Source organism: Lissotriton vulgaris, chromosome 4_1, assembly GCF_964263255.1.
Source record: "Lissotriton vulgaris chromosome 4_1, aLisVul1.2, whole genome shotgun sequence".
Lineage (NCBI taxonomy): Eukaryota > Metazoa > Chordata > Amphibia > Caudata > Salamandridae > Lissotriton > Lissotriton vulgaris.
In genome coordinates, this window is record NC_141691.1 from 1255998338 (window position 1) to 1256025707 (window position 27370).

At 45.3% G+C, this 27370-nt stretch overlaps 1 protein-coding gene and 1 pseudogene across 1 annotated transcript in view; both read right to left on the minus strand.

Annotated features, from left to right (window-relative positions):
* Positions 1-27370, minus strand: part of LOC147723109 (coiled-coil domain-containing protein 102A-like) — a 512857-nt gene that overhangs the window by 133483 nt on the left and 352004 nt on the right. The gene's annotated exons all lie outside the window — the stretch shown is intronic.
* On the minus strand, positions 6395-6715 carry LOC147723110 (NADH dehydrogenase [ubiquinone] 1 beta subcomplex subunit 2, mitochondrial pseudogene; annotated as a pseudogene).

Here is a 27370-nt window from a genome sequence, read left to right on the forward strand (position 1 = left end):
TTAGCACAAACCATCTCACAACTGCTATAAAAAATATTAGAAATTGAGTATGCACTTCCCCTGTCATAACACAGTTATGATCTCACCTAGGAGAGATTATTTATTTAGCTAACTACTACTAACACAAGGACTAAAACTAATTATAGGATAATGCAGTTGTCAAACTCGACAAAATCAATTACCTTCCTTTGGTAATAGTGAAATACAGTAAGCATCCTAGCTCTACAACTAAAAGATCAAGTGGTAAAAAATCACATTGCAGCTATTTATGACACCGAGTGTAATATTTTTCATGAGAGAGAACCAATAATCTCCACATCCAGGAGTATTATATGCATTTATATAAGGGTAACAATGACCCTCCCTCTTGCAGAAGCATAATTATTGTAAAGACTTGAATATCCATGGTGTCATATCTACTCAAATTGTGAAATTCTATTACTGCAGAATTCTACAAAGCCTTTATTACTATTTTGCCTCCTCTAATAAATCTCTTCAACTCTTTTGATAGCAATAACCATAACGTTTCTGCCTCCTGGAAGGAGACCTGCATAGCTTTAATCCTTAACAAACACAAGGACCCGTTAAAGTGTGGATCAACCTTCTGATTTCATGAATCAATTTGGATTTAATGATTCCAATGTTTAAACCACAATAATGGCAAATAGGCTGTGAAAGTCAGTTTTTCAGTGGAAATATGTCCCTTCTTCAATAACTATGAAGGAAACAACATACACTTACAGATTGCATATTGATAGCAATGTGAAAAGCTGTATTAATCATGTAAATAAGATGATTTTATTATTGTGTTATATAAGATTTTTGTCATATATTTGTCTTTTGTCAAAGTATCGAATAAAGGGAAGTACTAAATGTAACCAAGTAGAAAGAGTTTATGGTAATGATAATAGCTCCCCAAAGAAACCTATTAATGTTCAGTAAATGTTATGCCAGCAAGGTTACTGGCCTAGTGGGTAACAGCAGCGCAGGGCCCTGATTTTCAGCAAACCCCGTAATTTATATTATCAATAAGGAATAGAATATCTCTTTGGATTGGATAGTAGGTAGATCACATGCCAAACAGTTTTGTATCACAGACGGATAACACATTTAATACTAATCTGGCTACTGCTGTATTTAATATATTAAGGATACAAAAAGTGATGGATGGAATGCTTGAATTATTCTAAACACTAAGGGGCCCATTAGGATGGCGGGTGGATTGCCTCCGCCAGGGTAGCGGTGGCCACCGCCACCCTGGCGGAGGCAATCCGCCCGCCATCCTTCCCTGCATTCCCGCCCGCCATATTACGATGGCGGAGGGGACCGCAGCGGTGACAAACACCGCCCGCATGTTTTCCGCCCCGGTCGCCTTGCGGCCGGGGCGGAAAACCAGTAACATGGTGGCGGTGTCTGTTAGACACCGCCCGCCATATTACAATGGGCTGGTCTCAATGCCTTTCCGTGGCGGCAATGCCGCCACGGAAAGGCATGCAGTGTTCACTCTGGGGGCCCCCTGTGGGCCCCCAGAGTGAAGTACAGGTGGGGGGTGCACATGGGGGGGTACCTATGGTACCCCCCTTCATTTGCATATACAAAGCGGCAGGCACCGCGCGGTGCCTGCCGCTTTGTATATGCAAATGCTGACAAGCATTTCTAGCATTGTGGCGGGCGGTGCTGAGCGCTCCGCCCGACACAATGCTAGAAATGCAGGATGTGCCCGCCACAGTGGCGGGCACATCCTAATGCCACCCCCGGGACCCCCGCCCTTATGGCGGGCGGTCCCATTCACCGCTAGGATGACGGGCGGACTCAACATGTCGGTGGGAGGATACATCTCTCCCCCCAAACACCCGAAGATTATGCACAAAGTGCTGTGATACTGTCAGGTCATATGGGCCCTTTCACAATTAATTTTTCAGTGGGGAGCTTATGGATATACTCAGTGGCTTAAGGGTGGATTTCACTGACTCTTTGAACAGGTAAGACAGCCTAAATAACTAGGACTAAAACTATACATACAATTATTAGGACAAGGATCCTGTGATTACTAAATGTTGTTGTAATATGGACATATGCCAATACTAATGGATGATCACTCATAATGTATAAGTAATGCGCACTTGAAATCCTCAAATGATGTGTATAGAATCGACTTGCAATTTTGATTTATTCTTTCTTTCCTTCTTTGATTTTCTAGAATGACGGTGGACCAATTAAACACACAGGCCATCAATCATTGTTGCCACCTTGATCTTTGGGCTGGCAAGTATATTTTGTATTTATAAACACTGTAAACAGAGTGACTAATATCTTGGGTCCTGACAAGTGCCCAGGAACCCATTTTGGGGGCCACCTATGGGCAGAAACATGTTGACCAGTGTGAGAGGTGTATTTAGTTTACAACTCTGATCTTCACAATACATGGGAAGGGGTGTGGCTTTCAACTTTTTCTAGACTTAGGCACAGAATACTGGGAAACCTCATTATTACCAGAACACAGTTTATCCCCAGAGGGATCAAACGTGTTCAAATACCTCAACTTATGTCATAGCATACCCTAATACTGACATCATGGTAAAGGACAAAAACACTAATCAGAATGTACAGAAAAACATCTAATAATGTGCGAAGATGTCTCATGACACACCTCCTCAGTTCACTCCTCGATCAGAAAGGCCTGAAAGACTCTCTACACACAACAGCATCAACAGATGCTATTCTGTAGGAAATACAGACATCCCATATGTCACTTGAAACAAAATTTTGTGAGGTAGGTGGGACCGTTTCCCGGTTGCACCAGTGTCTATGTAATGTGGATAAACAAGTCACATTAGTGGAAAGTTAAATTTCAGAAGCATAAGACACCCTGCAAACTCTTGGACACAAAGTGAAATGCCTGATGGTCACAACACAATTCCTTGAAGAAAGGGTAGAGAACGCATAGGAGCATATAGATTGCAACAGCCTAACAATTGTAGGCAAACCCTAAGAAGTGGAATGGTTGAATGCAGAACAACTTGTGGAAGAGTGCCTGCGGTTCTGGGCTCTGGAACAAATTCATTCAATATTTATTTATTTCTTTAAAAGGTTTTATATAGCGCTGGCTAGACCCGGAGGTATCAGAGCGCTTTACATGGGTATCAGACAATAAATTGCAGGTTACAGCTTTACAAAGGTTACACAGTTATTAGAGCTGGGCAATTTTAGATACAAATATGGTTGAGACAAACAAAAAGGAACATATAGGTAGGGGAAAAATCTGGCAAGGGGAGATATTCCAGGGAGTGGGGGCAAGAGCTTGGGAAGTAGACAGAGAGTGGAGTAGGGAAAGAGCAGGGGAGGGTTAGACACACGGCATGGCAAGAGGAGGGGGTGTGACCGGGACACAAACCGGTAGGCGAGTCAAAGCTGAGCCCAAAGTCCAGAAGCTGTGATTCCAGGGGGAGTGGTATACTTTCCCCATCTCTGTTGCGAGAGGCCCCCTTAAGAGCAGTGGACTCTCTCAGAGGGTTCTCTGAGACTTCAAGGCCTATTTACTGGATCCTTCCCAAAAAGGGGAGAGGGAGTGCTTTGGCAAGGGGTGCCATACCATACCTCAATTGTGAGTGGCTCCCTTAGCGCTGTGGACTCTCTCAGCGGGTATTCTGAGACTCCAGCGTATATAACTTTGATCTTTCCCCAAAAAGGGGAGAAGGAGTGCTTAGTCAAAGGGCACAAAAGGACAGGGGGCTAGTTGGTGAAAGCAGGCAAGGGGAGATATTCCAGGGAATGGGAGGGTAGGAGCATGGGAAGTAGACAGAGAGTGGAGGAGGGAAAGAGATGGGGAGGATTAGAGACACGGCAAGGTAAGAGGAGGGTAAGGGCGACGGAGGCACAAACCGATAGGCAAGTCAAAGCTGCACCCAAAGTCCGGTAAGCTGTAAACCCAGGGGGAGTGTTATCAATTCCCCATCTCTGTTGCGAGAGGCTCCTTAAGAGCAGTGGACTCTCTCAGAGGGGTCTCTGAAACTCCAAGGCCTACTTTACTGGATCCTTCCCCAAAAAGGGGAGAGGGAGTGCTTTGGCAAGGGGAGCCATACAATCCCTCAATTCTGAGTAGCTCCCTTTGGCGCTGTGGACTCTCTCAGTAGGTATGCTAAGACTCCAGCGTATATATCTTGGATCTTACCCCAAAAGGGGGAGAAGGAGTGCTTAGTCAAAGGGCACAAAAGGACAGGGGGCTAGGCAGTGTAGCAAGCAAGGGGAAAGATTCAGGTGAGAGGGGATAGGAGCAAGGAAGTAGACAAAGAACGAAATAATGCTAAATATGAACAGATAGATAGAAGACAAGGAAAAAGCAGAGTCACAGAAATACTATGGGGGAGGGGGTGGGCAAGACAGGGAGCTGGGGAGAAAAACTTTGCCCAAAGTCCGACTGGGTAGGTGACGGTCAGGGGATGAACCAAGGCCGATCTCCTCAATAGCGGAACAGTGCAGCTCCACCAGGCGTCAGACATAGTGCTCGGCCTCCGCTGTCAGGTTGGGGATCTCGACTGGGCACTGCCAGAGCTGTTCCTGGTCTTCAATACGGGTGTCCACTGTTATTTCAAGGTCATATGCCCTCTCCCCAATGTCTGTTACCTGCTGCACTGGGTCTTCCTGGGCAGTCCACACCTGATCCGGTGCATCTTCCTCCTGCTCCTGACGGACTCCAGTCTGGCGGCCCTTGGGCCCCTTCTTACTGTCGCTGCCATCACAGAGTGAGTGTTTGAGCAGGAGCTGGGTTCAGTAGCTCATGCACTCAGCTCATGATTACTAACAAGTGGTGAGCAAATATCTAATGAAAGTGTTATGATAGGCATATTCGCATTTCTCTAGGACAACTTCTAAATTTTCTAACATTTTTTTGTTTCTGCGCTGTGGGTGGCAATACCGGAGGCAATTACGTTTAGCAGCCATGTCCATTCTAGGCCCAGGTTTTTACAGACATTCACAGTTTTTTTTACACTTTTCCACAGAAGCGGTACTTCATGGTCACTCCTGAAGATGGGTACAGTGGGAATCTGGGCAACATGACTGCCATGTCACATTTAGCGCCATCTCGGAAAACCTCACAAATGCCGATCAGCTTCCCTACTGTGATTAACATGGCTTCAGTCTCCCTATAAAACTTCACCTGTTTGGCTTTATGAGGTTTGTAGACTCAATATTTAGTACATGCAATTAATCTCACAATTTTGTACATTTATGATTACCGTTTTAATATCAGACTATGCGTTTCTAAATAGAGTAGTAAAGAAACACCAGTTTAAAATATGGATTAGCCACAGGGAAGGTATTTAGAGGCAATGCCTTTAGTATCTTTAGGTGATAAAGGATAGTTTTACCTTAATATTAAACAAGACAGTCTTATCTATAACTAAACAAGGCAGCTGCATTTTTATTTAAGTAGTGAGACCGGCCAGATGTCTATGTGACATCTGTGACATGGAGGGCCTGATTAACAAAGCCTTTTCTATGAATGGATGAGTTTTAAGCAGGCTGAAGTATGGCTTACTATTTACTTCCAGGAGTGCAACCAAACTACTCATGCAAAAAGATAAGAGTCGAGGGAGAGACTAAGCTTGCTCGGCTTCTAAGTAACTTCTCTTTCTAGACAACAATCTACACAGATGAAAGCTCCTAGGACTGCCTTACCACACTGAATCATCTTCACATGCTTAGCCGTATTCTGGTACTTATAATTTTTTCTAACCCCCCTCTATCCTGCCACAAGAAGGGTTGATCTACAAACAGATCACATGGAATTCATTAGTCACAGACAGGTGACTCATTGGCAATTCTTTTACAAATCTGCTAAAACATTTGACGATTTCCACTGGGTCTCACATTGTGACTGTCATATATCATACTTCTGGGCAATGTTTTTTTAGGAACTACAGGTGGAGTTTTGCACATAATTTCATAAACAGATTAAAAAAGACATTCACCGCAGCCTCCGTCCCACCACTGTTCATGAAGGGTTTACACGTATGCTACTGAATTCCATGATGGAAACCAGTAGGGTGAAGTTTGTTCAGCTTCTGTGTGCTTAAGACATGAAGTTGTGTTTAATTTCTAGAGCAGACAAAACTCCCTGTACCGCGGTATCAGCTTTGCTTGCTGATGCCATCAATTGACAATAAAGATATTTAAGAACAATGTTAATATTTACATATGTGTCAATGCAATGCTGAGGTCATTAACCTCCCCACTGAGGCAGCTTAGGTTTCACTAGTTAACCTCATAACAATCATATTCTAATGCTAGCAATGTAGACTGAACTGAACTGGTATGTTTTTGGGTACAATTTTATTTACAATAGAAAGTTACAGTAGGTGACATACCATCCAGCTTTCTCAAAAAACTCAATTTCAGCACTGATAGATGAGATCTTTATAGTCTATTCTTCATCATCTGGAGGGATTCCCAACTCTTCATCTGTCCATTTAGAACTGTCAGGATAAGGGAAGTGACCCAACACTGCTTCGTAATCATGCCAGAAGTGCTACAGGATCCAGAACCACATGAATCCGCTCAGAATCTCCGACCTCCAAACCTGTGACTTGGTCAACTGAGGAAATTGGCGATATTGACGCTCGATGTGCACTCCGCCCCCAGCATGTCTCTCCCCCACCCTTCTCCATCCGCTCACCAAGAACCGTCGCCCAGCTCTGAGGACGCTGCCCATCCGCACAATTTTTTAATGGGTGTGCAAATCATTAACTCCCAAGATTCCACCACTGGTTCTTCTGTGACCCCTGATTATAAGAATTCTCAACTACAATGATTGTGATTCTATCCTGAACGAGCTCAGAATCAAAGAAGATATCTTCTACAATATGAGAACATGATGTTTTATTTTCCGAATTCCAATAGAGGTGTGCAGCAATTACAGAAACCATTTGCTAGAACCAAAAAAAATCTTAAAGCAATGAAGCTTAAAGATTGTAAGCCTGGCAAAACTGAAAGTGATGTTCCACAGTAATCCCCACTTCCTTAAAAATCCTAAATACACATGGGAAAAGAAGGAATGCCATAATTGTAATATACAAATTGAACAGGCTGGCATAAAATCGAAGCATAAGGCACACCTCAGGCCAGAGACCAGTAGGAATCGGTCAGTAGGGAGGTGGCAAGTGACAGATACTGCAAAATAATAAACCTGCCCTGAAAGATTGGATCAATCAAGAGGTGAGGAAGAACCAAAAGTGCTACTCCAGACTCATTCAAGGGACTATGATTCATGAATGTCTTGTATCCTGATTTCCAATGATGGATAGGTTGGAGTGCTCGTAAGCAGGCTTGGAAAGATGCTAGTCTGTTTGGATGGGGAGGGCTAAAGTATAATTCAAACTACACCGCTACAATGAAGATTGGAGGGAGCACCCAGTTATTTCTGTAGTTTATGGCACCTGCTAGGGCCGACAGTTGATCCTAGGATGGAAGTATGGGGGCGGCAGAAGTTGGGGGTGAGGGGTGCTCTTCTTATTTGTTCATTCAGAGTAAAGTTAATAATGTTTGCAACTGACAGGCTACGACTACCAGAGATTCAATGCAATTAGTTTACTGCACTGGCACAACAAAAATATCAAGATGGCTACCGAGTTATCACTTGGAATGTGAATGAGCTCCTAAATTAGGTGATGAGGAGAGCAATGCTGCAGTATGTTAAGTGACATTTTCCAGATGTATCGCTAATTCAGGAGCCGCATCCAGTGGAGTCTAGGTGCATTTTCCTGGGACACTATGGCTTTATCAGAACTTTTCATTCCAGATTCCAGATAAGGGTGACAATTATGTCCCATAGTAGTTACAAATGTTTAAATGGACAACCTGGGCTGTTACGTTATTCTTTTTGTTAGACCATGTATCCTTGGTGTGGCTTTCCCTGACTTTTTGCCTTCTGCCCTCCTGTTTTGCTGACTTCATTTTTGCTGGCTTTAGGATTCTGGGCACTTTGCCACTGCTAATCAGTGCTAAAGTGCGTATGCTCTGTACTCAAAACATGGTAGCATTGGCTTATCCACAGTTGGCATATTTAATGTACTTCTAAGTCCCTAGTAGAGTGCACTATATGTGCCCAGGGCCTGTAAATTAAATGCTGGTAGAGGAACCGCAGCCCTGATTGTGCCACCCATTCAGTAGCTCTGTAAATATGGCTCGGGTCTACCTTTGCAGAGCTTATGTGTACAGTTTTAGACTGCCATTTTGACATGGCAAGTTAACCTACTTGCCAAGTCCAAACCTTCCATTTAGTACATGTAAGATAGGCCCTAAGTAGCTCCATGGGCAGGGTGCAGTGTATTTAACAAATTGGAAATGTACTTTTAGTTTTTACATGTCCTGGTAGCGAAATACTCTTAAATTCGTTTTTCATTACTGCAAGGCCTATTTCTCCCATAGGTTAACATCATAATTGCCTTAAACATCTTTTAAGTGTAATTTCCAATTGGCAGCATATAGAAATTTGGAGCATGGCGTCTCTGGACACACAATTTAAAATCACAACTTATGGTGAAGTAAGATTTTAAATTGTAAGTCTGAAAATGCCAGAAAGTTGACATTTTCTTAATTCAACCATTCTGGGCCTCTGCCAATCTCTGAAAACAGGTCTGGGTTTGGTGACAGCTGGGGTTGTGTGCATACCCTGTAGAAAGTCACACAAAGGGAGCTGGGGTGCGATATTTGTACCCTGGTGACCCATCACGAGGCAGATGCATCGTCCTGAGGTAAATTGGGAGGGAGGAGCTGACACTTGCACTTGACACTGTGCCAGTCTCCTCACAAAGAGCTGCATACCCCCCTGTAGTGAGTTTAGAGTCAGTCAGGAGAGACATGGACCGTGTGATCTACAAAGGACTCTTTGTTGTCTCCCCTATTTCAAGGCACGTTTGGGCATAAGTAGTGGACCTCTGACACCAACAAATCAGAACTTTCCTGGAACCAAGGACAATCTGCTTAAATGAAGAGCTGCTGTGCTGTAGGAGAGACTGCCACTTTGATAACTGCATTGTTGTGTTGGCCTGCTGATTTCTGTGCTGTAGGAGGAACTACCACGTTGCTGCCTGCTCTGCTGTGTTGGCCTGCTGCCTGTTGCTTCTTGCCTAGGAGTGAGATGGACTGGACCTGCTCTTTAAATCCTTGAACCCAATTTCCCCAAGGGTTTGATTTTTTGCCTCCTGTTTTCTGAAGTCTCAGAGACAAAAAAGACTTCTTGCAACTCTGCTGGTTCTGCTGGACTCTGCAATCTGTGAGTCCTACCCTTGACCAAGGTGCCCCCTCCAGTCATGGGCCTCAGAAGTTGGTTCTTCAGCTGTTTTCTTCAAAAGTAGACACAGTGGCCCTTTTGTGCCTATCGGAACCTATGCAGTGCTCTCTGATGCAGGGCCTATCAGAGGACATCTCTGCGCTGCTACATGATTACTCATTGACCTGACTGAGAGGTTCGACAACACAGAAGGTTCCTTCCAACCCATCTGGGAGGCTTGACCATAACACAATGCCATTCTTCTACATCATCTGCAGGGCTTTACTCCGACATATCAACACGACTACCTGTAAAAAAAGATTAATGAAACGTGCTTTCGACGTTCACGCTTTGCTCCATAAAAGGTACTTTTTCAGCTGACCCTGAGTGAGTTCTGAAGTTGATTAGCCCTCCATCGCAGTCAGCCTGAGCTTTGGATTTGTACCAGTCCCTTGCGGCCTCAAGTACCATTTTGACTGCTAGTGACTTCTAAGCACTGTTTTTGCATTTAACCTTTAAAAATTCACATCTCAACTTTTACTTATAGTATTTTTGTTGTTTTAGTCTTGTTTTACTCAAATACATATTCTCTGTTTTTCTAAAATGCTGTGGAGTCTTTTTGTGGTGTTTTTACCGTGTTACAGTAATGAAAGTGTTCACAAATACTTTTCACGTTGCCTGTAAAGTTAAGTCTGACTGCTCTGTGCCAAGCTACCAGAAGGTGAGCACAGGTTATTCAGGGTGTGTATCTGACTTACCCTGACTAGAATTGTGGCTTCTGATTGGAAAGGGTGCATAGTCTGCCATCCAGAAATCTCAATTTCTAAAACCTATGTCACAGTGGTGGGCCCATCCTTGGATGCTGATTACTTGCAGAAAATGTTAAAGGACTGATGGATAGGGAACTTGACACTCTCGGGCAAGCTCTGTAGGACCCCATAGAAATAGTATGGCTTCAGATTCCACACTGGACTAGGTCTATGTGATATTTGGCAAACCTGGCACCCAGGAAAAAGTGTATTCCTGTACTAATACCCCTTTACATTGGCACCAGACATTTCCTAGATTACATGGTGTCAAGGGACCTCCTTGAACAGCTATACGGTCGCGGTAATAAGGATATGGAGACCAGTTCTTTTCAAATGCTATGTACTGTTCCTTTATTGGGGTTATACGATGGTACAACAGTCAGTTGATTTGTCCTTTTTCTCTTGGTTAGGAGTGCTCCCGCAGTCACCAAGGATCCATAAGACAGAGGGCGGGTGCACTGACTTCCAGCGTTGTCCCAGCATAAGGAACCAAAAGAAAACAAAACAAAACCAGGGTCAGTGTCAGGGGAAGGAGACCAAAACCTTCCGTGCACAGGGTAGGGATTGTGAGAGAAGCGTCACCCGACTCCAGCACCTTGTGAGACGCATTTCGGGAACAAACGTGACCTCCCTCTATATCATACCTGGCCCCTCCCTGTGCCCTGAATAGCCCTGCAGTCTTGCCCGTACCTTGTCTAGCTACACCAGGAGAGTGGCGGGGCGATGCGTGGACTCGTTTGCCTCCTGTCGTGTCATTTTCGTCTGGGGCAGCATGTCCGTCTACTACTTTCCTCTCCTTCTGGAGGCTTGTACCATTGGGTAGCTTTAGCATCTCCCGCTCCTCTTCTCCTGCCTTTTTCTCAACTTACCGATTCGTCACGGTGTCTCGCATCTTCTGCCTGTTGCGGTCCTCCTCTGATAGGGCCGTCAAAGCCAGGTTCATTGGCCACGCCCCTCGGGGCTCCTCCTGGTGGCTGCTGGGGTGATCATTAAAGGGCTCTTCCACCGCCTGTGTACGGAGTGACAGTACCTCAATCCTGTTGTCGATAAGGGAGTAAGGTACTATAGTCAACTGTTCCTCTTCCGTCTCCTGACACAGGGTCACACATCTTGCCACAGGGAACTCTGAACATTCACTCATAGAACTATGTGCGGATTTAGGGTAGGGGGCATCAGTCTGGGACGACTAACCACAAGGTGGCTGCTGGATGATGTGTTTGTCCATTACGTACACACCGAAATGCAAACATATTTGTAATTGAGGTTAGTCCTCTCTACTTGTACAAATGGGAAGCATTTATAGTGGTAGAAAGGAGCAAGACCAGGGTTTCCGTCCGTACAACAATACAACAGAGAGAATGAGAGACAAAAAGGTAGTGAAGTTTGAGGTGAGAATATCAGGCTTGAAAACACTGCGGGCAGATTTACAGCCCCTTGCGCCACTTTTGCTTTACTTTTAACATGGGAAAAGGGACACAAAAGTGACGCAAGGGGCTTGTAAATCTTCCCCTGCATATTTAGCAGAGATACTGCAACTATGAAACCCCTTGAGATAGACTGGGCTTCAATTAAGGAACATGAACAAAAATATAGTAAAAGTGAGATTGCATCCCAGAGAAGAGTTGTCGAACTCTGGACAAGTCTGACAAGCTTGGATACTGGTTAGCTAGTAGGAAGACTGAAACTAGAATTGTGCTAGGTATCAGTGACAACTCTAGAGCATTTAAAATTGTGATGAATGAGGTTGCATTGCTCATTAATTTAAAGACTTTCACTAATCACTTGCTAAGGTTGCTCTGTACCACAGTGGGAGTTAATGTCTCCATTTTTACAGGACCTCCCATTACCCATACTTTCCAGAACAGAAAGGGATATCCTGAATAATTCAATGCAATTCAATGACAAAAAAAGCAAAGACAAACTACTATACATGAGTCTTAAAAGCACAGGTAAGCAAAACCAGTTCTCCCATAAAGAGAGCACCCTACTCTGCTAAGCCAAGGAAAACTCTGCTAAGCAGTAAGAAAAAGGTTTTGGTCACGGAAGCAAGTGAAAGGGCATCTGCTCTAAAGGCATCTGTTGCTAAGTGATGAAAAAGAAAATCTGCCTATGAGTCAGGCAAATAGCAAGTTGAAAAGGCATTTGATTCTGCATCTACTTTGAATTAGTTAAATCATACAACTCTAACATTTTACTACACCTACGCCCAAGTCTCAGACAAAGAGCCCATCAGTTTAAGGCTGAGAAGGAGATACATTCAGCCAAGGGTGTGCCTTGCAGGTGCTCTGCAACAGCTCCTTGACACATTCTACAAGGATTATATCAAAGAGAACATGTTCACATGAAACAGAACACCAAGGACGTATCGATATTAATATATGTGTAGTCGAGTTCTCCTGAAATACAACGACAAGTGTGAATCGACATTATTTAATGATTGTTTTTCAGCAAGAAGCGACACCTTCCTACATATAAACAATACTTGATGGTGTTTTGCTCTTTCGATGTGTGCTGCAGAAAACAGCACACATAGAACAAACAATCAGAAGAAATAACAGTATTTCTCCTTGTTGCGCCACTCTAACACCTGCTTTTCACTGGTGTTATTTTTTGGAGCTGCGTCAGATTTACAGATTCTTGTATATCTGGAGTAGCGTCAAAATGCAATAAGTGTTGCATGGAAATGCCCACAGCAACACCCCATTGCACGTTTCTTTCATGCAAAGTGATGCTCAAAAAGGGGTCGTATTTACACGGCCGCGTTATGTACTCAATGTGGCTTAGCTCCACTTTGTTAATATAGAGCAGGCTCTAGCGCCACCAGAGCATCAGTAAACATTACGCTATGCCCTTGTAAATATGCCCCTAAAGCTAACTTGAAGAGCGAGATTCATGTCCTCGCACTTTAAGATTAAATATATGTAACAAATCAAGCCGAGAAAAGGAACAACACACACAGAAAGTTAGACGAAACTTAAGAGCTTTTTAACAATGTTTCAGGAATCTGCTCTTGTCCAGCATTACGAAACCAGAAATAGTCGACCCAAGCGTCAAGAAGACTCAGGAAATGTAAAGTGATTGTTCAAGTGTCCCACTTCCGCCAGAGGTGCGGGGCAGACAAGATGTGAGTGGATTACAGGTCCATCGAGAGTGGAAAGGCTTAGAAGCCAAATTGTTTCTGTGGGACCAATAAACATTTTATATCGCTCTTCTAAAAGTTATATGAAGATGTTAAAAGCATTACTCTAGAAATTGCCACTAACCACTTAGAGTGATTGAAATCAACAATGTGGTTTTCATTCCGTATCAGATGAGGGGGTAGGAACTGGGATCGAAAGAGGCGTGACTGCACGAGAGCAGAGCATTGCAAACGCAAGAGCAAACACACATATTCGATCTGGCTGTGGAGTGGCCGCCTGTTATTGTAAACAATTGAGTTTTCCGTGAATATTGATCTGTGCGTGAGAGCAAATCACACTTTCCTATAGTATTACAGACTACCATTTCCCATTACTGCTAAGTTATTGTGATCTTGTATATATGTGTCTAGAGCAAGCATGTGTTGGAGGGCAACACTGCACTGTGCATTCAAGCGGGGATTCCTATATTTGAATTATATAACTACAATTCACATATTTGCAACAGGAAACTCAAGTGATGTGCCTAGGATCACACACGTTTCAATCAAGTGCTGAGACCAGGAATACAACAATCCTCTCCAGGTCCCAAATAAACAGCAAAGCCACTAGACGACATAGCATCCCTGCAGCTACGCATTCATTATAACTCAGATTTTACCTTAACTAATTACATGAACAAGGTAGCTGAATCAGTCATTCTGAAAACATAATTTATGAAGTTCCATCATTGCACCAAATGCTCCCCAAACACATCAGTGGCATAAGCCACAGTCATCTCCATCCTCATCTAACTCTGGTTGTACGACTGTATATTTAATATGCAAATACTGTGATATAATAATACAGTGGACAAAAAATGGCGGATCAAAAGGCAAGTGTATAAAGGGAAAGTATTATTCCTAACTCCACATGAACGCACCTCGAAGATATATAAATATATCTTCAAGGTACATATCTGGAGTTAGGTGTCAGCTGGGCCAGTGGAAGTTTGGGGCAGGAGAGGGCAAATTATGTGGCAAGGTTGATTAAATTATGCAGCACGAAAAGGCAAATTATGTTGTGTAATGCGCCACATTTTGTTATAGTATTACTTCACTATTTTGTCATTTTTACACTTGTTGGCACTGTCTAGGCATAGGATACATCCCATTAGCAGTAGTTTACTGCTCAAATTTAGAAATAAGAAACTTTGGAACTGTTTGAGCTAGAAATACTTTTTTTGTTTAAATCTGTACGTTTTGTAGCAGATGATGGGTGATTTGGCAAATGACATACATCCGAATTTATGCAGAAAATGCATAATTCCAGTTGCACTGGATATCGAAATTCTATACTTAAATTCGATATTCCACTTTCCAAATTTTGTCCTCAAGATTCACATACCACAATATTTTGTCTTTGATTTTAAGTGTGGCATCTCATATCTCTATGTAGAACTGCTGCACATGTGCATATGAAAACTACAAGCTATTCCAGAGTAATAGTAGTCATCAAAAAGCCTCAGAATACTAAGAGAAAGCTAAAAATAAATTCACTAGTGTACTGTACTAATACAGAAGAGAGATCTGTGCATTTCTTTTTGTGGCCTTTGCAGACAAATTATCTCAAAATATTTCTGAGTTAGTGTAGATTGTGCTGACAGTGTGGTAACGCAGGGTAGTAATTGCCTCTGTACTTCTGAGCTCTAGTTTCAGAAAAATATGCACCAACTGGGAGGTATTTATTGCTATATTTATGAGGGCCTTGAACCATGAAAAGTGGTAAATACACGAGGCAAAAGCCCCAAGTCATTTTTATGAAGCCACGCAAAACCACCCTGCGTGGCTTTAAATGGCTTTGCAAATATGGAGTAATGCAAGGCAGCACAAATTGCTTTGTTGACTTAATCTGCGCAACTCCCATTGTTTTTGCCACATTACCTAATTTATAAAGAATTGTAATTCGGGTAATGCGTCAAAATCTTATGCTTCCCAAGGTGAGGCGTATTGAGGAGAAATATCTTTATGTCTCCTCGTTTATCCTCTTTCTATGTGTGCTGCAAAAATGCAGCACACATAGAAAGAGGAAAACACCTCTATGGATTTTTTGTGTGCAGGAAGGTGCATGTGTTGGTGCTACGCTGCTGAAACGGCGCAGCGTAGGGGGAAAAGACTATAATGAACTGTATTGGATAAAGATGGCACATTCCAGCCCTTTCCCTGTGGTGCAGGGCAGCGCAGCAACGATAACTTGCGGCGCTACCATCCGCCACCAATCCGATTAATATGCCCCCAGGAATCTATGTATGCACTCAAGACGCCAAACAGAAACAGACAGATCCTTTCACTTAATGGATACAGCCACATGGATTTTTCTCAACTTTCTTTTCAAAGTTCACTTTCAATCTGCCAATCAGTATCATCTATTGATACTAGGAAAAGAAGAAAAAATAAGAAAAATAAATACCAGCATTTGATTATGCATATTTTTGAGTTTGAATATTAACCAAAGTGTTAATGGCTTGGTCGAATATTCGAAATGTAGCTAAATATAAATTTATCGTGATGCTACAGAGGACATTTGAGCAAGAGAATATAGAGCTAGTGTCTTTTAGGCATGTATTGACACACTGATCAAAGCCAGTCCTTCCTCTCATGGGTTCACTCCTCTCTTCTCTCTAATGGAATGTGGTTAAGAATGACCTTTCTGGAAAAGTTATGTGTACATGAGCCGTGTTATTTTATATTCTCTATACGTGGCATTTGTTAACTAATTCAAATTGTTTATTACATTATATTCATTTACCACTTACACATATGTAGCTCACAGTAGCTGTCAATCACCAAGTTAATAGGTTAGAACTATTTGCAGATTTAGGCACAAATACATTCAAGATTCGGTTTCTAGATATTTGCTAGACTGGAACCTGAAATCAACTATGCCCTGCCAATGACTAAGTTACAAAATGTATCGTTCAGTGTATGAAACTTCAGCACACTAGCCCCAAAACTCTGCACTGCTGCCCCTAAAAAGCTGACCGAGGAGGAGGATCATCACAATGTCTGAAGATCGCTAAAATCCTATGGTCCACCACAGGTTCCAAGTCGGACTATTGAAGCAACTTTCCCAGCATTCCTTGTTGCCCTTCAAGCTCTCCGAGCAGTGTTTAATTTGAGCCAGTGGTTTCTGGTACTCAGTACGGCCGCTTAATTGTCAACACCAGCACTTATGACCGTTGTCACATAGTGGCACTGTTTGTGTAATTTATCGATGAGCAGAACAACAGTTGGTCATTCATTCAATATATATTAAACAAAACTAATACCACACAAGCCATTCTTTGGCTTTGGAGGTCTTGGACAGTCTGAATTGTCACACTTGTAACAGTGTAATGGTTAGATGTGTAGGTGCTGTCGTTGGCAACCCTGGCAAAGGCAATGGGCAGTGCAGGTTGGGGTGGCCTCCTGACAAGGGTCTTGGTACTTTTGTTTTTTTACAAATTAAGCATGACCTCTAAGGCGTCCCATTGTTAAATAGCAGCATCAAATATTCACCCAAAAAATAATCGAAGTTACTTGAGATTAAGAATAATGTTAAACTGTTTGATAATCATTCATATGGAGTGGCAGCAGGCATATATTTCATTAAAAAGGTTCAACACGATTTGCAGGTTCTGAGGTATACCTATCATTTTGTTTAGCTCTCCTACTTCCCCATCTTTCTACATAGTACACGGAGCACTGGCAGTTGGTAAACTTTGAAAGTGGTGGATTGTAAATACCCAACTGGAAGTGGATTGTGCAAGCAAGAAAGTTCAAGTTCAAGTTCAGGAATTTGTATAGCGCACTACTCACCCAGAGGGTCTCAAGGCGCTTGAGGGATGGTGGATGCATTACTTATCGAAAAGCCAGGTTTTAGCTGCTTTCTGAAGGAGAGGTGGTTCTGTCTAAGGCGGAGGTGAGTGGGAAGAGAGTTCCAGGTCCTGGCCGCTAAGTAGGAGAAGGATCTTCCTCCCATGGTGGATCTATGGATGCGCGGAATTGCAGCGAGGGCTTGATTGGATGATCGTAGTTGGCGGGTGGGTGTGTAGAAGGACAGTCATGTGTTGAGGCATTCGGGTCCTAGGTCGTAGAGGGCCTTGTGTGCGTGGGTGAGGAGACGGAACGTTCTTCTCTTGTTGACGGGGAGCCAGTGGAGGTCTTTCAGGTGACCGGAAATGTGAGCTTGACGGGGGATGTCCAGTATGAGTCTGGTTGAGGCGTTTTGGATGCGTTGGAGTTTTTTCTGTAGTATGGCTGTGGTTCCGGTGTAAAGGGTATTTCCATAATCCAGTCGGCTACTGACCAATGCGTGGGTGACTGTCTTTCTTGTTTCGGTGGGGATCCAACTGAAGATTTTTTTGAGCATGCGTAGGATGTTGAAGCATGAAGATGAGACGGCGTTGACTTGTCTGGTTATCGAGAGGGAGGAGTCTAGGATGAAGCCCAGGTTGCATGCGTGATTTGTAGGTGTGGGTGCTGTACCCAGGGCCGGTGGCCACAATGAGTCGTCCCAGGCAGAGGGGGATGGTCCTAAGATGAGGACTTCCGTTTTGTCCGAGTTTAGTTTTAAACGGCTGTTCTTCATCCATTCGGCCACTTCTTTCATTCCTTCGTGTAGATTGGTTTTGGCGGTGTTTGGGTCTTTGGTGAGGGAGAGGATCAGCTGGGTGTCGTCTGCGTAGGAGATGATGTTGAGGTTGTGTTGTCGCGCGATGGATGCAAGGGGACTCATGTAAACGTTGAAGAGGGTGGGACTGAGTGATGATCCTTGTGGTATGCCGCAGATGACTTCGGTGGCCTCTGATTTGAATGGGGGGAGGCGGACTTTCTGGGTTCTTCCGGCGAGGAATGAGATGATCCAGTCCAAAGCTTTTCCTTGTATTCCGATGTTGCTGAGGCATTGTATGAGGGTGCCATGACAGACTGTGTCCAAGGCGGCGGAGAGGTCAAGTAGGATGAGGGCAACTGTTTCTCCGTTGTCCAGTAGCGTTCGGATGTCGTCTGTACCAGCGATGAGGGCAGTTTTGGTGCTGTGTTTGGACTGTGAAGGGTCAAGGGATTTGTTGGATTCAAGGAAGGCGGCGAGCTGACTATTGACGGCTTTCTCAATGACTTTGGCAGGGAATGGGAGGCGTGTTTGTCATTCGCCATTTTCAGGAGGATGAAAGCAAACAACACACACATTAAGTAACCACAGTAACCAACACATTAATAATAGGTGCCACCAGCAAGCCAATTGTACTTATCATGAATTAACACTCAAATATCTGCTTGCCAATAAGTGTTAATTACAAATATTTTGATAATTAACAGACACTTTTCTCGTTAAATAAGCTCATTTCCTCGAAGCGGAAGCTTGTCATTTTCACATACAGACTTACCAGCTTTTTAATTACGTTAAAAACATATTTAATTGCAAATTCCATGTTGGTATGTCTACCAAGTGCTCGCAAGCACTAGGCTCACATATAGAGAGGTTCTCTGTTTCACTTTCATTTATCAACAAATATAACACGGAATTCAATCCTATTGCAGCATGGATAATAAGAGCTATGCTAAGAGTGTGCACAGCATATTATAAATTAGCACCATAATGAAGGGATCACAAGTATGCCTGGGAGAGGAACAACATTTAAGGAACCATTACACTGTATCAAGAATTAGTACCTTTACAAAAGGATTTTCAATATGTAGACATAGACACTATTATATTGATAGCACCCATGCTATGTCAAGGACTGACACCATTATATATGGTTCCCGATTATGCCTGGAGTAGACCTAATTGTGTTAAGAATGTCCACAAAATATCAAGGATGGTCACCATTTTGCCACGTTTCCAATTATAATGGATAGCCATAGGTATACCAAAAATTCCCACCATATTTTATTAGTGACAGTATTTTGCTGGAGATGGCCACAGTGTAAAATATAAGGAAAATGCTGTAAAAAAAAGTTTATTTTGGATACAAAGACCCATAAAACACCCAACAGCAAATAACCAGGTGCATGCTGTAGGGCACAGATTCACACAGACCTACAAACAAACTTTATGCAAAATGCTGTGGAGGTTAGGCGTCAGTGCTGAGGTCAAGGCCAGTTCCCTGGTTGCCACGGGGGAGACAAGGCATCATGTACACGAAGAGGTGACGTGTTGAGTCCAGGACAGGTAAAAACTCCTCGTCAGCAGTGAGGTATTCGTACCGGTGAGGCGATGCAAAGTTGAAGAGTTTGTGAAGTCACCCTCATCAGTTATCAACTCTGTGATAACGGGATGCAGGTGCTGATGGTGACGGAGTTGGTACGAGTGCTGGCATCAGGAAGGCTGCTATCTACAGGCATTGGCACAAGTCAAAGTGAGACGACACTGTGGTGCAGGTGGGGTAGTTTGTAGTGCACTTCACGAGTGGGGCCCGTGGCCTTGGAGCAGGTGTACCCGTCACTGGTGGTGGTGCTGATGGCATCAGAGTTATTTTTCTTGCTTTGTTTAAGTTCCTTCAATCTCCCAACAGCAGGAACAAGCTCCAGGGGCCCAAAACTGGAATGGGCACCTTCTGGTAGATCAGAATTTCCAGCAGTGGAATTCAGGGGAGCTGGTGAAGTGTTTGTGTCCCTGAGACTTCAGAACAGGAGACCAGCACACACAAGGCCTTCGAGATTCTCCCTAAAGCAGGTTCCCAGCAAATTCCAGTCTTAGTCCTCTTCCTTGGCAGAAGCAGCATCTGCATGCCAACCCAGCAAAGCACACAGAAAAGGGGCAGATCTCCTTCTTACAAATCTCCAGCTCTTCCCTTTGGCAAAAGGTTCCTCTTGAGTCCAGATGTGATCTAATTCTCTGGGGTTTAAGTTCCACTACTTATACCCCATTTTGTCTATGTTCTCTTTGTGGCAGGGGTCTATAAGCCCAGTCCAAAACAATTCTGTCCTCTCTAGAGCAGCATCACTACTTGAAGTGGTGACAACATTGTGCAGAGAGTACACTGCCTATTCAGGTGTAAGTAAATCTCCTCATACCACTCTAAATGCATCCAAGGTCTATTCAGCTCAGCTCTTAGTCACCCAGGAAAGGCAGGACGCACCTTAATCCACCTTGTGGCTGTCTCCAGTGAAAGCACATCCCCATCCCCCTGTCACTTTAAAACCAGACAGTCAATACACAAACTAGCAGTGACATACAGAATGGTTAAACAAGAAAATGTCAGGACGTGGCCAGGCAAGAATGCTGGGTGGACGTAATCCACACCAGCGCCATACCCCCAAATTGATCGAAGAGAGCTGCCCCAGGGTTAGAAGATCCAAACTTACCTGATCGGGTCCAGGATAGCTGCGCGATGAAGCGGAGTGCCCGTGGGCATGAATACACCAAGGCGGCGGGCAGAAATTGGGCTGGTTGAGTTGCAGCCCAGAGCCGTGAGAGGAGCAAAGATGGCATTAATGGCTGCACCTGCGCGAGGCCGGGAGCGCGATTAGTCCCATGAAGATGCCACAAGACCCAAACAGTAAGCAGAGGCATCGGCGGGTCCTCAGCAGGCTTGGTGCGGCAAGGGGGTGAGCCTGGTGTGAGTCTCTCCCTCGCAGCACCGTGCCCAAGTGATTGAGGGGATGCCCGAAGATGCACCCGACTGACGCTCTGACAGGGGAAAGGTGAGCGTGGCCCGCGAACACAGCGGAAAAAGAGCAGGGGCAGCCGGGGAGGGCGGCCCCCCCTGCGGATCAGCTCACACCGAGGCTGGAAATACTCATCGCCTGACTTTAAGATGTTGCCTCATTGATGTTGCCCTGTAGCAATGGGGGCATTAAAGACACGAGCACCTGGATGGAGAGGCAGAAACACTCTCAGGTCAACTCTTTGAGGCCCCCCTACTCCATACCCTTAATCGTCAAAAGTGCTGAAAACGGCGAAGTGCCACATCACGTACCTGGCTCTAAGATCGCCGCCTCAGGCTGCAACCAGTGAATTGTCCTATTGATTCAGCCCCTACACAGCAGATGAACAGTACAACATACTTCTTCTCTACAAAGGGGGCGCAAACCGGAGCGGGATTAGCCCTCACCCAGCAAGGAGGGCTCTTTGTGTTGCTCATATGCCACAGAAAAAAGCGACGAATAAGCTCTCCACCTACTCAGTATCAACAGGGAGGATACAAGTCCAGGACAAAGGAGGACAGACAAACACAATGGTGCTCACTAGAGAGGACTTGATGGCCTCGCTCAGAGACTTTAAGTCAGAACTGTGAGCAGAAATCAAGCAAGACCTCCGGTCTTCTATGGAGCAATTGCAGACGGACCTCTCCAACCGCACGTCAGCCCTCCAGCAAGATATGGATGCTGTGTGTTCCAGAGTCCTAGAAATAGAGGAGCACTCACAAGAACACTCGTACTACCAGGATGCAGGAAAATCAGCAAGAGCTTCAACTGCAGCTTCAGCAGGCTCTCCAGACGGACGATCTAGAAAACGGTCCCGGAGGGAGAACATTCTAATAGACCTGGAGGAGGGTGCAGAGAGACCAGATTTGGAGGCCTTTGTGGAGGGGCTCTTTGCAGTGTTTCTGAGCATGCGCCAGTTGAAGATTAAGATCGACAGGGTGTACCACGTAGGAAACCAGCAGATGGGGGATCGACGACGCACACCGGATGTCCTTGTCAAGCTGCACTCATTTAAAACAAAAGAAGCGATTCTGCAACCGCAAGGAAAAAGGAAAAAACCTCCTTTCAGGGATACAGGTGCCTGCTATTTCAAGATCTGACTCCCTCCACGCAGACACATAGGCAGCAACTCAGGCCGATAACTACAAAACTCAGAGAAGACAACATACGCTATGGATGGACTTTTCCCTTTGGTCTCGCCTTTGAACTTAACAACAACACTTCTCATGTCTGGAGGAGCGTCTTTGAATTTTGGGTCTTCCTGTCCCTGAAGACGAAGGCAGCCAAGGCCCTACAAAAGGAATGGATGCAACAATAAGGCCTGACAACAATGGCGCACGATCTCAAAAGGGAAGCTCAGCATGAAATAAAAGGTATAGAGCAGTCAAACTAATTTCAGGAGGGAGGCTACCTCTTGATTTTTGGAACAGAGCTACAATGGGACATAAAACGTGAACAGGCGAAATACTGTCGAAAGAACTCTCACCCCTTCATCAGAAATGACTTCCTGCACTGGACATTAATACCAATATTCTTTCTAACTGGAACTCTCTACAGGAAGCATCTGACGGCCAGGGCTCTGGGTGCTGTCACCCGTTACAATGTCATTTTTATTCAAGACTGAACTGGCTGGGAGCCTGCTGGGTGCCCAGCGCACGGTTTTTGGGAAGGAAGCTATGTTTTTTTTCTAATTTGGGGGGGGGGGGTACCTGGTGGTGGATCCGAGGGACAGTTGGGCAATTATTATGGGTGGGGAGTGCAGAGACTCTCTTCACTCTAGGCAAGGGTGAATGTGGAAAACAATCAGGAGGGACGAAGGGGGATCAAGGGCCAAAAGCGGAAGACATGCGAGGTAGAGCGTACTAAGGTCTATAATATGGTCTCAATCGCCTCATGGAACGTAAAAGGCCTGAATTCGCCCCTTAAAAGGCAAAACAATCTGGAAGTACCTTACAGACCATCAATTCAAAGTAGTTGTGCTGCAGAAAACGCACCTTAAAAAAACCGAAGACTTGCTACTTCACCATTAAATCTATCCCTTAAACTATAGGTCTTCCGCAAATTCCTAGCTGAAGGGTGTCGCCCTGTTGTTTCGCAGCACGGCAAAATTCCAAACTAATATAAAGACAGATAAGGAGGTCAGATTAATTATGGTAAAAGGGAAATTGAGAGGCAGACTTTGCACGATTATCTCTGCATACGTGCCCAATAGAGGGCAAACAGTGTTCTTGGCCCCCTCTTGGAACAGGTAGGCAAGTTTGCGGAGGGACCGAAAATAGGCATAGGCAATTTTAACCTGACATGGCAGGTTGAGATGGACAGCACACACCCCCAGAGGGTGGCCACAAGCATCTTCTCCAAGGGAATCAAGCAGAGAATGGCTTTGAGTTTACTGGATGCTTAGCATATGCTCTATCCGACCACCAAAGACCACACTTTCTTTCGCATGTGCACGCGACCTACTCTAGGTTAGACCACATTTTTATAAGCCAAACCCTGCTGAGCTCCCTACAGGCAGAAAAGATACTCCCAATCACTATCTCAGACCACAGTCTAGTGACTATCAGTTTGTCTTGAGAGACCAATGGGACGGGTACTCACAGATGGTACTTCCCAGTCTCAGTGACCAGGGGTAGACTTCTTAGAGATGAGCTAAGGAAATCCATTTCGGGATATTTTTAGCTGAATCAGCCCTAGGCCACTTCACCCCAGAGCAATAGGAACCCGTTCAAGGCTGTCCTCAGAGGCAAAAGTATTGAACTGAACTCCATACTGAATAAGTGGCGGGACAAGGAACGATTAGCACTGGAGGAGGAATTGGAGAAAGTAGAAAGGGACCATAAGACAGCACCATTCCGGGTACTGCAGTAACAGTTTAGTGCATTGAAGGGAAAATCAAAGCAATTTACACAAATAGGGCGGAACAAAGCCTGTTAAGGCTCCGGCAAATATATTATGCTCAGGGAGGTAAGGTAGGGACTCACCTAACAAGACAGCTATGCGAAAAAAAGAAGCACGATTACATAGGGGGAATACAGGATGGAACTGGTACTCTGGCCCACAAGGATGATGTCAAAGCACGCATTTTCGGAGGGTTTTATAGGGACCTCTATACAGGTACACACCCAGATACGGCACTACTTACCTTCACTGGGACTCCCCCAGGTACCGCCAGCTGAGAACAATCGGCTAAATGGGCCAATCACTGAGGAATAAGTAAGGAAAGCAATTTGAAAACTCAAACTACACAAGTTCCCAGGGCCCGATGGGTTGATGGCACACTTTTATAAAAAATGTGCATTCGACCTAACACCACATCTTACCTCGTTATTCAACGTAATAGCTGAGGACTCCACGGTCTCGAATTCTATGGCCGAGGCAGTGGTCACAGTAATTCTCAAGCCGGGGAAAAACCCACATAACTGCGCCTCCTATCGGCCCATTGCATGGCAAAACCTAGATGCCAAACTTTTTTCTGACAAATTAGCCGCTAGACTCAACACTTTAATGCCCTCACTAATCCACCCTGATCAATCAGGCTTCATAATAGGAAGACAGACACATGACAACATTCGTAGGACTATTTGCTTGATCAAAAAAGTCTCTAAATTCAAAATTTCGACTCTGTTGGTGGGCCTAGACGCCGAGAAGGCCTTTGACAGGGTGGATTGGGCTTTCCTCTTTCTGACCATGCAAAAGTTCGGTTTTGGGGACAGCTTTATCAACATGGTCCGAGCTAACTACAAACACCCACATTCAAAAGTACAGGTCAACGTGTCTCAGTCGCTCCCATTTACACTGAGCAGAGGCACGAGGCAGGGCTGCTTGTTAGCCTTTCTTTTATTTACCCTAAGCATCGAACCTTTAGCAGTCCGGTTCAGAGCTAAAAAGGAGATAAAAGGTATGCATTTTAGGAGTATAGAATACAAGGCCTCGCACTTTGTGGATGATATTCTAATGACAATCACAGACCCAGGCCCCTCACTACAAGCATTGCTGGCAGAATTGGATACATTTGAAGCAAGCAGTAGCAGGCTTTACAGTTAATTCATCAAAATCCTTCATTCGAAATCTCACTATTCCTGAAGGAGCGGCCCAGCTTCTCCGGGGCCAGTCCGCCTTTCAATAGGCCAAACGCTCCATTCAGTACTTAGACATTCAGCTTACCCCAAGAGTAGACGATCTTTTATAAGGCCAACTATCTCCCAATGCTGACCCAAATGCAACAAGACCGCAAGAGCTGGAAACAATCTCTTGGCTAGGACGGATGAATGCTGTTAAAATGATATTGCTCCAAAAATTGCTGTATTTATTCCAGGCACTCCCGGTGGACCAGGAGCGCGATCTATTGCACAAGCTGCGCTCTCTCTCATTACCAAATTCATATGGCAGGGGGGAAGAGCTCGACTCCCGTTCCATGTTTTACGGTGTCCAAATTAAGAGGGGGAGGTGACGCTAACAGATTTTTCATTATATTTCAAGGCGGCCTAACTGAGGGTAGTGGTGGAGTGGTCCATGAGAAAATCTGATAAGCATTGGCACCACATGGACAGGGTGATAATGGGTAGGTCTATTTGGGAAGTACCTTGGAGGTCAAAAAAAGAGGCTCCGGCCAATGCATACATTAGCAGCCAGACACCCACCACGCTCAAGGTTTAGGATGAAGTCACACGTGATGGGGCTGACATCCTTCCCTTTACCTTACACCCCCATCTATTTCAATCCCGACTTCCTCCCAGCTTTGCGAGAAGGCCCATTTGATATATTGAGGGATAATATTGATTTTCTACATCTATCTTAATCTTATGTGTTAGCATGATTCGTTAATCGGTTTGTGACTAATCTGTTGCCCTAAATATCTGCCCGGCATCTGATCTCCGCCTCTCCCAAGTGACCTCCCCATCCCAGGGTCCCCATCCCAGGAGGGACGCATCCTTCACCACTGTGTGCTCCGGTTGAGGAAGGGAGAGGGATCTGCCATTGCCCCTATCGCGATTTGTGAGTCACCAATGCAATTGTCGTGCAGTGCCCTCCGAGATCTGGACATGATCAGACAGGTTGCCTTGATGCTGCGTCCACTGGAACTTCAGGTCCCACTGCAGAGCCCGAATATGCCATCTGGCATGTTGCACTAGCAGGATGCAGGAGGCCATCAGGCCCAGGAGCCAGAGCGTCCTCCAGACTGAAACCCGGGATAGAGGCCAAAAGATCAGAATCATAGCCTTAATATCCCGGACTCGCAGCTTGGGAGGATAAACCCGAAACTGCGTTGAATCCTGAACCGCTTCGATGAAGGGGAGCTTCTGAGAGGGACTCAGGTGCGACTTCGGCACGTTGATGCAGAACCCCAGCAAATGCAGGAGGTCGGTGACTACTGTCTGGGGCGAGCACGCCTTCAACAACCAGTCATCGAGGTAGGAGAAGACTGACACCCCTGACCTGCGCAGATGAACTGCGACCACCGGCAGCACTTTCGTGAACACCCAAGGGACGCTGGTAAGGCTGAGAGGGAGCACGCCAAACTGAAAATGCTCCTGGCCTACCATGAACCGCAGATAACGCCGGTGGGCCGGCAGGACGGGGATGTGAAAATATGCATCCTGCAAGTCCAGAGTCGAGGGCAGCCAAGACCTGAGCCATAGTCAACATCTTGAACTTCTCCTTCCGGAAGAGTGATTGACGTTCCTGAGGTCCAAGATGGGGCGCAAGCCCCCCATGTCCTTCTTGGGGACCAGAAAGTAGTGGGAATAACAACCATGTCCTACTTCTGACCCAGACACATGCTCGATGGCCCCCTTGGCCATGAGGGCTATAACTTCCTGTTGGAGAAGTGCAAAATGATCCCCCGACATGCGGTGGAACTGAGGTGGCATGGCTGAGGGGGTAGACTTGAACGGGAGGGAGTAACCCCTCCGGACGAGTTGCAGCACCCACTTGTCGGAAGTGACAGAGCGCCAATGGAGAAGGTGATTCCGAATCCTGCCGCCCACTGGCGTGGGGTGCACCCCAAAGCTTGGACTACGAAGGCTTTGAGGTGGATGCTGCGGGAGAGGAGGTGGACTGACCCGCCGGCTGGCCCCCTGTGCCGCCACGGCGGCCCCCATGGCTGCGCTGAGGTTGGTTCTGTGCAGGCTTCTGGCTGAATGAGCGGGCAGAGGCGCACCTTCCATGGCCACGAAAGGAACGAAAGGTAGACGTGGCTGGGTGCATGGTGGAGTGACCCAAGGACTTGGCCGTAGCCTTAGAGTCCTTGAAATATTCTAGCGCTCTGTCTGCCTTATCGCCAAACAGGCAAGTACCATCAAAAGGCATGTCCATGAGGGAACTCTGAACATCCCCCGAAAACCAAGTGGACCGCAGCCAAGCATGGCGATGCAGGGCCACTGTTGTGGAGATCGCTCTCCCTAAGGAGTCCGTGGTGTCCAGGCCACACCGAATGGTGAACTTTGCAGCATCTTTTCCCTCCGCAACAGCTTGTGAAAG